Source organism: Nyctereutes procyonoides, unplaced genomic scaffold (assembly GCF_905146905.1).
Source record: "Nyctereutes procyonoides isolate TBG_1078 unplaced genomic scaffold, NYPRO_anot_genome, whole genome shotgun sequence".
In the NCBI taxonomy this organism is placed as follows: Eukaryota; Metazoa; Chordata; class Mammalia; order Carnivora; family Canidae; genus Nyctereutes; species Nyctereutes procyonoides.
In genome coordinates, this window is record NW_026575052.1 from 20,502,646 (window position 1) to 20,516,782 (window position 14,137).

The window sequence follows — 14,137 nt, forward strand, 5'->3', positions numbered from 1 at the left end:
TAATCCTTTTACTGTCTCCATAGTTTTGCCTTTTCCAAAATGTCTTGAAGTTGGAATCATACAGCAGGTAGCCTTTCCAGAATGTCTTTTTTCACGTAGTAATATGCACTGAAGGTCTTTACATGTCTTTACACAGCTTTGATAGCTCATTTCTTTTTTTGCACTGGATTAATATTAACTGGATGTAGAACCGTTTGTTTATCTGGTTATCTAACTGAAAGACATCTTGGTTGCTTCTAAGTTTTGACAGTTGTCATATTGTCAAATAAAGCTACTGTAAGCATCTGTGTGTAGGTTTTTGTGTGAATGGAAGTTTTCAGCTCCTTTGGGTAAATACCAAGGAGCATGGTTGCTGGATCTTAACGGTCAGAGTGTTTAGTTTTGTAAGAAACTGCCGAACTGCTTTCCAGAGTAGCCACACCATTTTGCATACCACCAGCAGTGAACGAGAGTTCCTGTTGCTCCACATGCCCACCAGCATTTGGTGGTATCAGAGTTCTGGATTTTGGCCATTCTATTGGGTGTCTAGTGGTATCTTGTTTGAATTTGCATTTCCCTGATGATGTACTTCGAGTATCTTAGTATCTTTTCATATGCTCCTTTGGCATCTGGTATCTTTTTTTTTTTATTGGATTGTTTGTTTTCTTATACTTGAGTTTTAAGAGTTATTTGTATTGTGTATTTTAGATACCTTACCTTTATCACGTTGTGTGTTTTGCAAATATTTTCTCCCAGTCTGTAGCTTGTCCTCTCATTCTCCTGACAGCTATTTTTCTAACCTCAAGGTAAAAAAGTCTTTTGGGACCTATGAAAAGGGAGGACTTAAAAGCAGAGACTGCAGGCGGATGGCCTATTGGCTGGAGCAGACCTGCACAAGCGCTCTATTTCGCCTACACGGTTTTGTCTTGTTTAATTTATCTTTTGAAAATTGTGCCAGAATTTTAAAATAGAAAGTTTACCTATAAGTCTAGATTTTTTATTTATCTTGCAAAAATGGGAAATGTTGGCAACATTGGACTTGGATTCCTACATGGCAGCAACTAGCTGGTGTTAAGGGACAGCCACTTGTTTAGATGGGGTCTGGGGCTATCAGGTACTGCCTCCTCTGCTGCTCCCTTATGCATCCCAGCAGCGAAGCTGCATGTTGAGTTGCTCTGTCTTGTTAGAGTTACATTCTTTTACCTTAGCTGTCTGTTCCTTTTAGGCAATGATTCCTAAATATAAGTCCATCTAAATACAGAAAGAATCTATGCACATCGAAACAACTTCACAGAATGGAAAAACTAACAGGAAAGTATATTTACTGTCTATGGCAAAAGGTTAATAGCCATAATATAGATAGAATGCTAATGAACCAGGAAGAAAATAAACACAAGAAATAAGAATAAATACTAAAAAAAAAAAAAAAGAGAGAGAGAGAGAGAGATTAATTCCCAGTAGGTCATCAGCTTTGTGATGACAGGGACCAAGTCTGCCCTGTTCAGTGTGGTGTCTTAGGGCCTAGCTTAGTGCCTCACACTTTGTAGTATTCGGTAAATATTTGCTCATAATAATTAACGGTAAATGATATGTATTGAGGGCTTACTGTGTGCTAAGTAAGCAGTAAACCCTGCTAAATCCCTCCCATACTCTCATTTAATCCGTCCAGAAACCCTTTACCTGGAGAGGTAAAGCACCCAGTCAGGCATATCCAGTAAGTAAGTGGTGGTGATGCAGAGCATTGATTCTAGCTCATGCTCTTTATACTGTATTTCATGTGTGTGTGTGTGTGTGTGTGTGTGTGTGTATAAAATACATATTTATATTATATATTTCATCAAATAGCTTATTGAAATGAGTTGAAAAAGAAAGACTTACAAATGTCCAGTAAACATGGAGAAAATCTCTAACCATATCAGGAACAAAAGAATGGAAAGAATAAAAACAAAATGCCTCTCACTGGTGTGGAGGTTGGGGAAGGATCTTCATATATTTCTGTGGGAGGCCATGTCAGCATCCATTCTGGTGGAGATCATTTTGGGAATTTGTTTTCAGAAGTATTAACTATTCATAACTTTTCACTAAAGGATTCCACTAATAAGAATTTATTCTAAGAGAAAAATTATAGTTGATTACAGACTTATGAGCAAAGATAGCATTGTCATGTTAATTATAGTACTGAAAAATGGGAAGCAACCTGAATGCCCAACAATAAAGGATTGGTAGAATAAATTATGGTATATTCATATGCTGGAATAATATGTAATCATTGAAAATTCATTTTTATGGTATCAGATGACCACTATATAGCCACTGTGTTTGTCCACTGACTCTAAAATACTATGTTGAGGAAAGCAGTTGGCAGCAGGTGTTGGACAGTGTGTGTGTCTGGCACATATGCACCCCTGGCTGTGCTTCCTGCTGTTAGAGGAGGTGGAGCTATGGGTGATTTTAACAGAGTTTTTTCCCCCATGCACTTTTCCAAACAGCTGTAAATTTCCATATTTCTTTCAGAGTTTATGATGTTCATTCTGAAAGAATATAGGACCTCATAAAGTCATCCTAGGTTAACAAACTATGTATTTTGTGAATGTGTAAAATTTTTTGTGAATCTATTTTCCATTCTTTCACTTCAGCTTTAAAAATTCTGTAAACAGGTGCTTGGGTGACTCATTCTGTCAAGCGACTGCCTGCTGCCTCCGGCTCAGGTCATGATCCCAGTTTCCTGGGATCGAGCCCCACGTCAGGCTCTCTGCTCAGTGGGGAGTCTGCTTCTCCCTCTTCTTCTGCCCTTTCCCCACATTCATTCTCTCTCTCTCTCTCTCTCTCTCTCTCTCTCTCTCTCTCTCTTTCAAATAAATAAAATCTTTTTTAAAAAGTTCTGTAAACAATACCAGCACTTATCTGAAAGATCTCAGTGGCCCAGGGAAAAAGCAGTAGGTTATGAAAGCCTCTCTCTCTCCAAGTTAGGCTCGTTCCCTTTCGTTATCCAAGGTAATCATTATCAGTAGTTATAAAGTATTTTAAATACACAATGAGAGTTTACCCTATTTAGTATAAATTATTTGTTAAGCAAATAGTCACTTCTACTATGTTTTGGATGTCTGGATTTTCGTGAGTAGTGATCCTTGGTATCCCTGTGTTGGTTCTGTGCCTCTTTTACCAGAACCCCAACACAGGGAAAGAGGACATTCCAAATGCTTGTGTATTTATATAGAGCAGTGTTTGGTCTTAACAGCCCCTCCACCAAAGATAAATATGTAAACGAATAAATAAAAAATAAGATTTTGGTAGTAGAGTTATATGGATTAAACACATCCCCATTTTGTTGTCCTATTTAAGAATATAACAAACTTTAGAGTGAACTTTTTTTATTGGCATTTGGACCTTGTTGATAAGGAAAGATTCAGCCTCATTTATTTGTGTTTTCCACTCAGCAAATATTTGAGGACCTCCCCTTTGGGGAGTAAACTTAATAACTAAGCCTTTATTTCAAGATATTTGATCTCAGTTGGGGAATGCTGTCAACTGTTCTTTGAGCTTCCCGGGATTATCCAGATTTTCTTAGATGTACTCAGAGTCACAAAGGAGTTCAGAATTTTTACCTGAAGGGAAAAGAATTAATGGCTAGAATTAGATAAAGCAGTTTCTTTCCTCTTTTCTTTCTTCTGCTTTACCTTATAATTGCTTGAAAGTAGTGTCTGGGTTGGGTGTCAAAAGTAAGAGTCTTGGGGAAAGAAGTCAGATGGTTTGCATTATCTCTCTTCAGAGCAGTAAAGGGCAAAGGGACAGAGAGGAAATAAAATGAAAAAGTCATCCTTCTGAAACACTGGCTTAATAATAAAGCAGTGGTCCAGAAACTGAGAGCAACAGACGATGGCTTTGAAAAGGAATGTTCTCATTTCTAGGAAAGCGAGTATTAGCACCTCAGAAAAGAAGAAAATGAAGACTTTATAATCTAGGACCCAGTGACAGGATCTACTCTCTGCACTTGTACTCTTGTGTCCTAACCAAGGAAGGGTTGGCATAGCAAACAAAACATTCCTTAACTATGAATAACAGTTTTAAATGCTTACAGAATTTGCAGAAGTAAGGTTGTAGTCTGTTTTTCCTTTTATTTTTTTTTTAAATTAATTACAGTTTATTTTTTTATTTTTATTTATTTATGATAGTCACAGAGAGAGAGAGAGAGGCAGAGACACAGGCAGAGGGAGAAGCAGGCTCCATGCACCGGGAGCCCGATGTGGGATTCGATCCCGGGTCTCCAGGATCGCGCCCTGGGCCAAAGGCAGGCGCCAAACCGCTGCGCCACCCAGGGATCCCTGTTTTTCCTTTTAATTTTTATGTCATCATCCATATTTTCTCTTTATTTTTAAATCTTAGGTTACAGTTAGAATTATTTGGGGTGTATGTTTCTTGTCTGTACATTGAAGAAGTAGGAAGCTTTCTCCTTTAGCTTTGATACTAGTGATCTTCCTAATTCAGTTAGGCATGGCTTTTTTTTTCAAATGAGCTTACTGTATCTTTATCAGTACTATAGAAAATTATACACATGGTACAGACCTTTAAATATAAAGATAATAAGGCATTCTATTTTTGAAATATTTCTAAATCTTGGCTTTTTAAAAAATTACATGCTGGGCACCTAGGTGGCTCAGTTAAAGTGTCCATCTTCGGCTCAGATCATGATCCCCGGGTCCTGGGATTGAGTCCTGCATCAGGCTCCCTGCTCATCAGGGAATCTGCTTCTCCCTCTCCCTCTGCTCACTGCTTGTGCTCTCTTTCAAATAAATAAAATCTTTAAAAAAATTACATGCTGGGCAGCCCCGGTGGCGCAGCGGTTTAGCGCTGCCTGCAGCCCAGGGCGTGATCCTGGAGACCTGGGATCGAGTCCCACGTCAGGCTCTCTGTGTGGTGCCTGCTTCTCCCTCTGCCTGTGTCTCTGCCTCTCTCTCTCTCTCTCTCTCTCTCTGTCTCTATGAATAAATAAAATAAAATCTTAAAAAAATTACATGCTAACTGTGGATATTTTCTTAACAGCCATATCTCTATCCACATGCAGTCTTATTTCTTAGGCTAGAAAATAAGAAGTGGAAGAGCCATCTTTAACTCTAATGAGCATCTCTAGCTCTTGGGCCAAATTGCCCTCCTTTCTGGTCCTGACACGTTTACCCACAATATGTGAGTGTCCATTTCCTTGGATCCTGGTACTGAGCTCATTTTAAGGATGTAATCTCCCTTTTGTTGTTTTCTTTTTTAAAAAAAGATTTTATTTATCTATTCATGAGAGGCAGAAACATAGGCAGAGGGAGAAGCAGGCTCCATGTAGGAAGCCCGATGTGGGACTAGATCTCAGGACCCCGGAATCATGCCCGGAGTCTAAGGCAGATGCTTAAACACTGAGCCACCCAGGCGTCCCCTGTAGATATGGGTGTGGCTAGATGGACACCTGTGATCTGAGGGTCTCTTCCTGAAGAAGTGCTTCTGGGCTGCATCCTCAATCTGGGCACACAGCTGAACCTGAGAGAACCAAGTCTGAGTGGGGAGGCCTGTAGGTAGGAAATGGCTCTCGGATTGACCACTAGGCGCGGGAGGCAGGACTTGGACCAGAGTGGTTCAGGAGCACCGAAGAGGATCTAAAGGAGTTCTGCATCTGCAAAGTTTATTGAGGAGGTGATATTTGAGACCCCAAAGGCTGAGAGAGAAGGTATTCAAGGCACAGGCCTACCCTTTGCGGGACCTGGGATCTTGAGAAGGCCTGGCGGTGCTGGCACAGGTCTGGTGGCTATCCTGGGGTGAAGAGCTTTAAGGTAGGGAGTGCCCTGATAAGGAGTTTGCAAGTGACACATGTTGGTTGAGGAGGTGAAAGATGACCTAGAAAAGGGAGAAGCCAGGGCCAGGCAGGCCAGCCTGTAGGCCACTGCAGTGTCATACTGAGAGAGAGGAGAGAGGGATGAAAGACTGGAACTCTCAGGCAGGACATGGTCTGATTTGGCAGTTTTTCGTTTTTTATTTTCGTTTGTAGGAGGGACACAATATGGAGATCTGTTAGCTCCTGAGGATGAGTAAGGAGGCTGAACCAAGGGAGACTGAAATTTCCATTTGGGGAAACAGTAATTCAGGAAGGAAACAGAAGAAGGAATAGGTTTTGGAGAAAGATAAGAAATTCAGTTCGGATTTATTGATTTTGAGGTGACATCTAGGTAGAGGTGTCTAGTTGGCAGCTGAACATACAAGAGCACGGGTGTGTGTTTATGTGTGCATGAATTTCTTTGTAAAAATTGAATTGTAGAGCCTCCTGAAGATGTTGTATAGACTGCACCAGGGCGGCCCCAGGGCTTGTTGTTACTCACTTCTCTTGGTGTATACGTGCATTTGAGAAAAAAATCAAACAGTACAGAAGGGTAGAAATCCCAGCACCTCAGACCTCAGTCCTACTCCCCAGGGGAAATTGTTGCCAGCAGTTTTTATATATGCTTCCAGAAATTTGTCTTGTATGTACAAAGGCGTCCAAGTCCATGAATCTCTGGAAAGGGTGAGTCAGACACCAACAGAAACTCAGTACATATAGCGTGTCAGGCACGCAGGAACTTTCCAAATGTTGTGTCGTGTGTCTGTTGCTGTGAGTGTGGGCTTGCAGTCCCTCTATGTCCTGAGGGGTCTGTGCTCTTCACAGGCTGACCCTGAGTTCCTTTTATAGTTGCTCGGGTTCTCCAGGGGCCAACTATGTAACTTTTCAGTCTGTGAGGCTAGGTACTTGAGTCTTTTTCTTCTTTAAATGTTAGTTTTCTTCAGACAGTATTCATTGTTGTTATAAAGATCTTGTTATAAAGATATACAAAGGTGGACTACCTGGCTGGCTCAGACAGTAGAGCATGATCTCAGGGGTGTGAGTTCAAGTCCCACATTGGGCATAGAGCTTACTTTAAAAAAAAATGGTTAACTATGGTGATGAACATGTATGCATTTTTAAAAAAGATTTTCTTTATTTGACAGAGCGCTCAAGGACAAGCAGGGGGAACAGCAGAGGGACAGGGAGAAGCAGGCTCCCCGCTGAGCAGGGAACCTCATATGGGGCTCGATCCCAGGACCCCGGGATTATGACCTGAGCTGAAGGCAGATGCTTAACCGACTAAGCCACCCACACACCCCTGTATGCATTTTTTAAAAAGATTTATTTGAGAGAGAGACCACAAGTGAGAGGGGCAGAGGGAGAGAGACTCTCAAGCTGACCTCATGCTGAGTGCAGAGCTTGACATGAGTCTTGATCTTATAACCCTGAGATCATGACTTGAACCACAATCAAGTCAGATGCTCAACCGACTGTGCCACCCAGGAAGCCCTGACATGCATGCATTTTTAAAAGGTAGAATGAATAATAAATACATACATTTTTTAAAAGATTTATTTTAGAGAGAGAACAAGAGGGTGGGGGTGGAGAGGCAAAATGAGAGGAGAGAGAATCTCAAGTAGACTCCTGAGCATGGAGCATGACACAGGGCTTAATCTCATGACCCTGAGATCACGACCTAAGCCGAAACCAAGAGTTGGAAGCTTAACCAATTGTGCTACTCCAGCGCCTCTAAATATACACAGTTTTAAAAATTCAGTCCCCACCCACCCCCAGTTCACTCACTACATTTAATCACTGTAAACAGTATGGTACATAGACCCTGTTCTGAGGGTTGGGAGAAATACACAAACACACTTTTATGTGGAAAAATATAAAGAAAATGACAAATGGCCTGTAATTTCTTTAAATAGATAATAACCTCTTTAGAAAAGCGAACAAAGGAAAACGAACAAACAAATACACACTGATGGTTTTAAAAGAATTCTATACTAGCACAGCATGATGTAAAATAAAGTGTTGGTCTCCCTAACTCTCCTGTTGTTTCCTGTCCTGAAGGTAATCACTGTTAACAGTTCTCCTTCCAGAAAATAGAAACTCTGTGTGTGTGTATGTGTGTGTTGTGTCTTTTTAATGCACCTGAAATGGATCTTGTTAAATACATTGTGTTTTTTCTTTTAAACTGAACAAATCTTAGATCTTTCTCATCAGCTCATATAGCTCTGCTTCCTTCTTTTTAATGGGTTTTTGGCTATAATTTAAGGGAAGGTGCTGCTGTGATTATTTCATTGGAGTCCATTGATGGACATTGAGGCTGTTTCTTAATTTTTAGTATTCCAGATAATCCTGTGGTGAATATCTTTGTTCCCTCAATACTTTTGAAGGATGACAAGAAAGGGACTTTTTAAAAAACAGTTTTATTGAAGAATAATTAGTATACAAAACACTGTATATAGTTAATGCAAATATTCACCCTGATGAGCTTGGATATATGTATACACCCTTGAAACCATCACCACAATCAAGGTAATAGATGGGGGCCCCTGCCTGAGTGGCTCAATTGCTTAAGTGTCTGCCTTGGCTCAGGTCATGATCCTGGGGTCCTGGGATTGAGCCCCGCATAAGGTTCCTTGCTTAGTTGGGAAGTCTGCTTCTGCCTCTGCCCCTCTCCTCCACTTGTGCTCTCTCTCTCTTTCTCAAATAAATAAAATAAAATCTTTAGGGAATAAAAGGTAATAGACATATCCCACACCTCCAAAAGATTCCATGTGTCTATCTCCCCCTTTTTGTGGTAAGAATAAAACATAAAACCGACCCTCTTAAGACATTTTTAAGTGAATAAACATAGTGTTGTTGCCTATAGGTGCTGTGTTGTACAGCAGATCTCTAGAGCTTATTCATTTTACTTTACTAAAACTTTATACCCATAGAATATCTCCCCAGCACCCCACCCCCAGCCCTTGGCAACCACCATCCTACTCTTTCCTTCTATGAGTTTGACTGTTTTAGATAGTGTCTTGGACTGGTTTATTTCATTTAGCACAGTGCCCTCCAGGTTCAACTATATTGCAAATTTCAGAGATTTCCTTTTTAAGGCTGAATAATGTCATACCACATATACCACATTTTCTTTATCCATTCATCTGTTGGTGGATATTTGGGTTGTTTCCATATCTTGGCTATTGTGAATAATGCAGGGAACATGGGAGTGCAGGTGTCTCTTTAAGATCCTGATTTTAATGAAAGAAGGGGAATTTAAAGGGTTCCTGGTGGCTCAGTCAGTTCAGTGTCCCACTTTTGGTTTTGGCTTTGTGTCGCAAGATCAAGCCCTGCATTGGGCTCCATGCTCAGTGCAGAGTCTGCTTGAGATTCTCTCTCTCCTCTTCCCTCTGCCCCTCTTCCTGCTTGCATGTGTACTCACTTGTTCTAGCTCTCTCTCTAAATAAAATCTTTAAGGAAAAAAAGGAGAATTTTAAAAATTATTCGTATAGATGTTTATTATTTATTCAGACAACCACCATCAGAGAGGTTGTAGTAATTATACTTTCACACATAGCATGCAAATGCCTTTTCCATATATCTTTGTCAAAATTGGTTATTATTAATCTTAACATTTTTGTGAGGAAATATCTTATTTTGGACAGTCATCGAATAGAACATTGTAGGTGCCTTCATGTGAGTCTGAAGTCACTGGCAGTGAGGACTTCAGTTACGAAAACCAGAAAGCTTGACCTTGGCATAGAGGTGACCCAGACAATTAGCAGGCCTGGCAGATGTCCCTGAGGAAGAAGAGGGTGTTAGCCTCAGAACAGATACTGGGTGAACCTCAGTGAGGCCAGCAGGGGCTTACCTGCCTGCCTTGACGCTGGAGGCATCAGGGAGGCTGCCTGTGGCTTTAAGGATGCCCACCTCTTTAGTTCCTCATATCTACCCCCTGGGCAGCCCAGCTGAAAAGATGGGAAACAAGTTTTTCCTTTTTTTAAAAAAAAGATTTTATTTATTCATGAGAGACACATAGAGAGGGGCAGAGACATAGGCAGAGGGAGAAGCGGGCTTCCTGCAGGGAGCCTGATGTGGGACTCCATCCCCAGACCTGGGATCACGCCCTGAGCTGAAGGCAGATGCTTAACCGCTGAGCTACCCAGGCATCCCAAGTTTTTCCTTCTTATATAGCCAGAGAAATTGAGCCTTCTGGGGCCATTTCTTTACATTCTTTCCCCCCTTATGATGAGCATTATGAAATTTGTATAATTTTGAAAGGCTAGCGCACTTCACTGGTAGAGCTTATCTCAGACCAAAAGTAGTTATTTTTTTCACTTCTCTGATTTGACTTGAATGATCTGTGCATTATACTTTTTAAAATGCAGAAGCTTTTGTTTATATCTCTTCCTTGTAACATTAAATTGTTGTAGTATTGTTAATTTTGAGGTTAATGTAAATTTTATCCCAGCAGATTAATTCTGATTTGCATTCTTTTGGGGGGCATACTTTCCAGTTACACAGTGGCACTTATTTTATCATATTGCTTTTATATACTTTTCCTTTATAAACAGGGAGTGATGTGCTTTCTTGCTCACTTTTTCTTTTCTTTTCTTTTTTTTTTCTTTCACTTTTTCTTTTAAAAAGAAAAACACTGGGATGCCTGGGTGGCTCGGCGGTTGGGCTCAGGGCATGATCCTGGAGACCCCGGATCGAGTCCCATATCGGGCCTGCTTTTCCCTCTGCCTGGGTCTCTGCCTCTCTCTCTGTGTGTGTCTCTCATGAATAAATAAAATCTTTATTTTTTTAATTTTTTACGATTTTATTTATTCATAGAGACACAGAAAAAGAGAAGCAGAGACCCAGACAGAGAGAGAAGCAGGCTCCATGCAGGGGGCCCAACATGGGACTCGATCCTGGGTCTCCAGAATCACACCCCGGGCTGCAGGCAGTGCTAAACTGCTGTGCCACCGGGGCTGCCCAAATAAAATCTTAAAAAAAAAAAAAGGAAAGAAAAACACTGATGCCCTAAGATAAGGCACTGTGTTTTGGTACACACTTGAGTTTTGATCAAGAGTTATGTTTTCAAATTCAAATGAGAATCTGTAAGCCTGAGTAGGAGACATTCAGCCCTATTTACTAATTAATAAGGAATTTTGATCTAGATGTTAGGAGAAACTGAAATTTTCCCTGTGTAGTTAGAGGATTTCAGGGGTATAAGTTAACATTAATTTGTGAAAGCAAGCTTACAAAATTTCTCTAGTCTCCAGGCTTTATAGGTCATCATGCTGTCCTAATAAAGTATGCCAGGCGTATAGTGGGCACTCCAAAAGCCTGTTCCTTCGGGATCCTTTAAGCACCTAGATATACATGGCACCGTGCCAGCAAAATTACACAGTGCATAGAGAGAGAGCTACCTCAAGATTATTTAAAAATCTATACTGGAAGTTCTTTCCCTCACTGTACAAAGATTTCTCACTCAATTCTTGATATATTTTGCATGTATATAGGCGAGAGTGGTGGTGATATTTATGTTCACCCGTGGGGGAAGGAGATGGCCCTGACCACTGTGAGATAGATTGTTGGGTTCTTTCTGTTCAGGTATGTTTTAGCTTCCAGTAGCCCTCCTTCCCTGCTCCTCTTCCCCTCTTCCACTATCACACATGCAAATCAGCAAAAGAATTAGGATAACCTCTGGAACCAGTTTTTCCTAGATAGGGAGATGGTTCCATAGAGTATTAATGTGTAAGGTGGTCTTATTTTAAAAGCTTATCTGACTTAATGTGCTAATTAGAAACCTAGATTCTGGGGCACCTGGATGGCTCAGTGGCTGAGTGTCTGCCTTCAGCTCAGGTCATGATCCCAGGGTCCTGGGATCGAGTTCCACATTGGGCTCCTCACAGGGAGCCTGCTTCTCCCATTGCCTGTGTCTCTGCCTCTCTCTGTCTTTCATGAATAAATAAAATTTTTTTTAAGAAAAAGAAGAAACCTAGAATCCTAGTGATAAATGGAATTTTCGAATCTTTTCCCTTTTTTTTTTTTTTTTACCAAGTTCAGAAGTGTCGTCGAGGTACCTGGCTGGCTCTGTTGGTGAAGAATACAACTCTTGATCTTGGGGTTTTAGGTTTGAGCCCCATGTTGGGTGTAGAGATTACTTCTAAATAAAACTTTATTTATTTTTAAGATTTTATTTGTGAGAGAGAGACAGAGAGAGGCAGAGACAGGCAGAAGGAGAAGCCGGCTCCTTGGAAGGAGCCCAATGTGAGACTCAATCCTGGGACCCTAGGATCATGACCTGAGCCAAAGACAGATGCTCAACCACTGAGAGTCTCTTTGTTAAAGAGAGAGAGAGAATACAGATGGTGAGGAGCAGAGGGAGAGTGCTGAACCCATGAAGCTCGACCCCTGACATGATCTGAGGTGAAATCAAGAGTTGGACACTTAACTGACTGAACCACCCAGGGACCCCTCAAATCTTTAAAAAAAGAGAAAGGTCTTATTAGGTCTTTGCCTCATGGTCATTTATTTTCTTTCTTTACACTTGTCATGATAGGGACCTCACTACCCTCTAAGGCAGCCCATTCTATGATCATTGGAAAGCTCTCCTTCTGGCCTGCCTGTGGTGGAACAGTGTGGAACTTCTATGTCACCCATGACTAAGCTATTTTTTTTTCATGACTCAACTATTTTAAATGAGTATTTCTTTTCATTAGATGGAAATTACTCAGGGCAAGGATCACGTTTGACTAACCTCCTTTCCTTCTAGTGCATTGAACATAGGCACTCAATAATGTTTAGGAAATAAATTCTCAGTTTCTTATGATTTTATGATTAACTGGAAGTTGGGCTAAATATTATTTTGCCTGTATTTGAATTAGAAACAGCGTAAATGGGCCTTTGTGGAATAGATAGTCATGATCAGGGGTTTTCCCCGTTGGTTAAAATGGAAGTAATTCCCCAATGCTTTCGGACCACAAATACACTTTGAGCATTCATAGCAAATGATCCCATTAGATAAGAAGAAATCTCTTTTCCTTTTTATTTGTGGACCTCATCCTTCTGAAAGAGCAGTACAAGCTATGAACTTCCTATACTGATCATTTTACTTGTCTTCAAGAAGCTGAAGGAGTAGTTGGGGGATGCCTTTAGGAAAAAACCCTGGGAAACTTTAAGACAAAGAAAACTCAGAAACTGGTGATCCTATGTACCCAGAAGTATACCCAGGAAGACTTACCCCCACTGAGAGTGTCTGGATTCATGTGCAGAACTCTCTGGGGTTTTAAAATCCCAGGGTTTTTTTTTTTTTTTTTTTTTTTTTTTTTTTTTTTGCAGTATTATGTGATATACCAGCTGAACATTGCTACAAATCATTCCTTACTAAATGGCCCAGGGTTTGACACTAAGGGCCTGAAAAGGATCCTGGTTGGCAGCCCCTAGTTTGTGCTTAAGGACACTGAGGCTCTAAAGCACCAGTCACTTTCTGAAGGAACACAGCTGCCCTCAGGCAGAACCTGAGTCTAGAACTCAAGTTTTTTGACTCTTAGTCTAAAAATAAAACATTAGAAGAGGCAGAGACTGTTGATTGTGTACTTGGCCACATTTTAAATGTTACAGCCAAGTGGGGGTTGGGAATTAGGCTTTTTTTTTTCCTTCCTCAAAATCATTTTTCGTTTCCTGGTGCTTCCTGCTTCCTGCCATTACTGTAGCTGCTCTAAGCCAGGGTCCCTCAGGACCATGTTCCTGCGAGGCCACCCTGCGTGCCCCTTGGCCGCCCACCCAGTGCGCCCCTCTGGCTTCCAGGCACTTGGCAGCCAGGGCTGATTGATTATGCTCTTCTCCTGGCCTCCTGCTCCACCACCGTTGTCTGAGGACACCCTGTCAGAGCCACCCTCACGTGGCCACCCACAGCTGCCTGCAGCCGGCCCCCTGGGTTGCCAGCATTCAGTGCAAGTTTAGCAGATTTCCATCCATTTCCCCCTTATTTGCCCTCCCAAAGGTAGCTCCTCACAGCTGCACCTGCTACCTCCAGGTTCCTTCTGTCCTCCGGTAATAATCTACTGCGCTCAACTCACTAGCCAGCCTGGTGGGTTTTTCCTTTCATCTTGTTCATTGATTCCCCAGCCTCTCAGGCTTCAGCCCTTGCAAGCATCCTCCCTCCCTTCTTTCCACTGCCGGGTGAGTTTTGCAGGCACAGCCATTGTGTGTGTATGTGTGTGTGTATGTGTGTGCGCAGTGTTTGTGGAGCCCATTCCTTTCCTGCACCATCCCCAGGCCTTCACCCAGCCCTTCTGCAGTTGCAGTGATTTATGGACTTCTCTGCCTGTATCC

General features: G+C 41.5%; 1 protein-coding gene across 1 annotated transcript in view; it reads left to right on the forward strand.

Moving 5' to 3' along the window:
* Positions 1-14,137, forward strand: part of TENT4B (terminal nucleotidyltransferase 4B) — a 75,397-nt gene that overhangs the window by 42,972 nt on the left and 18,288 nt on the right.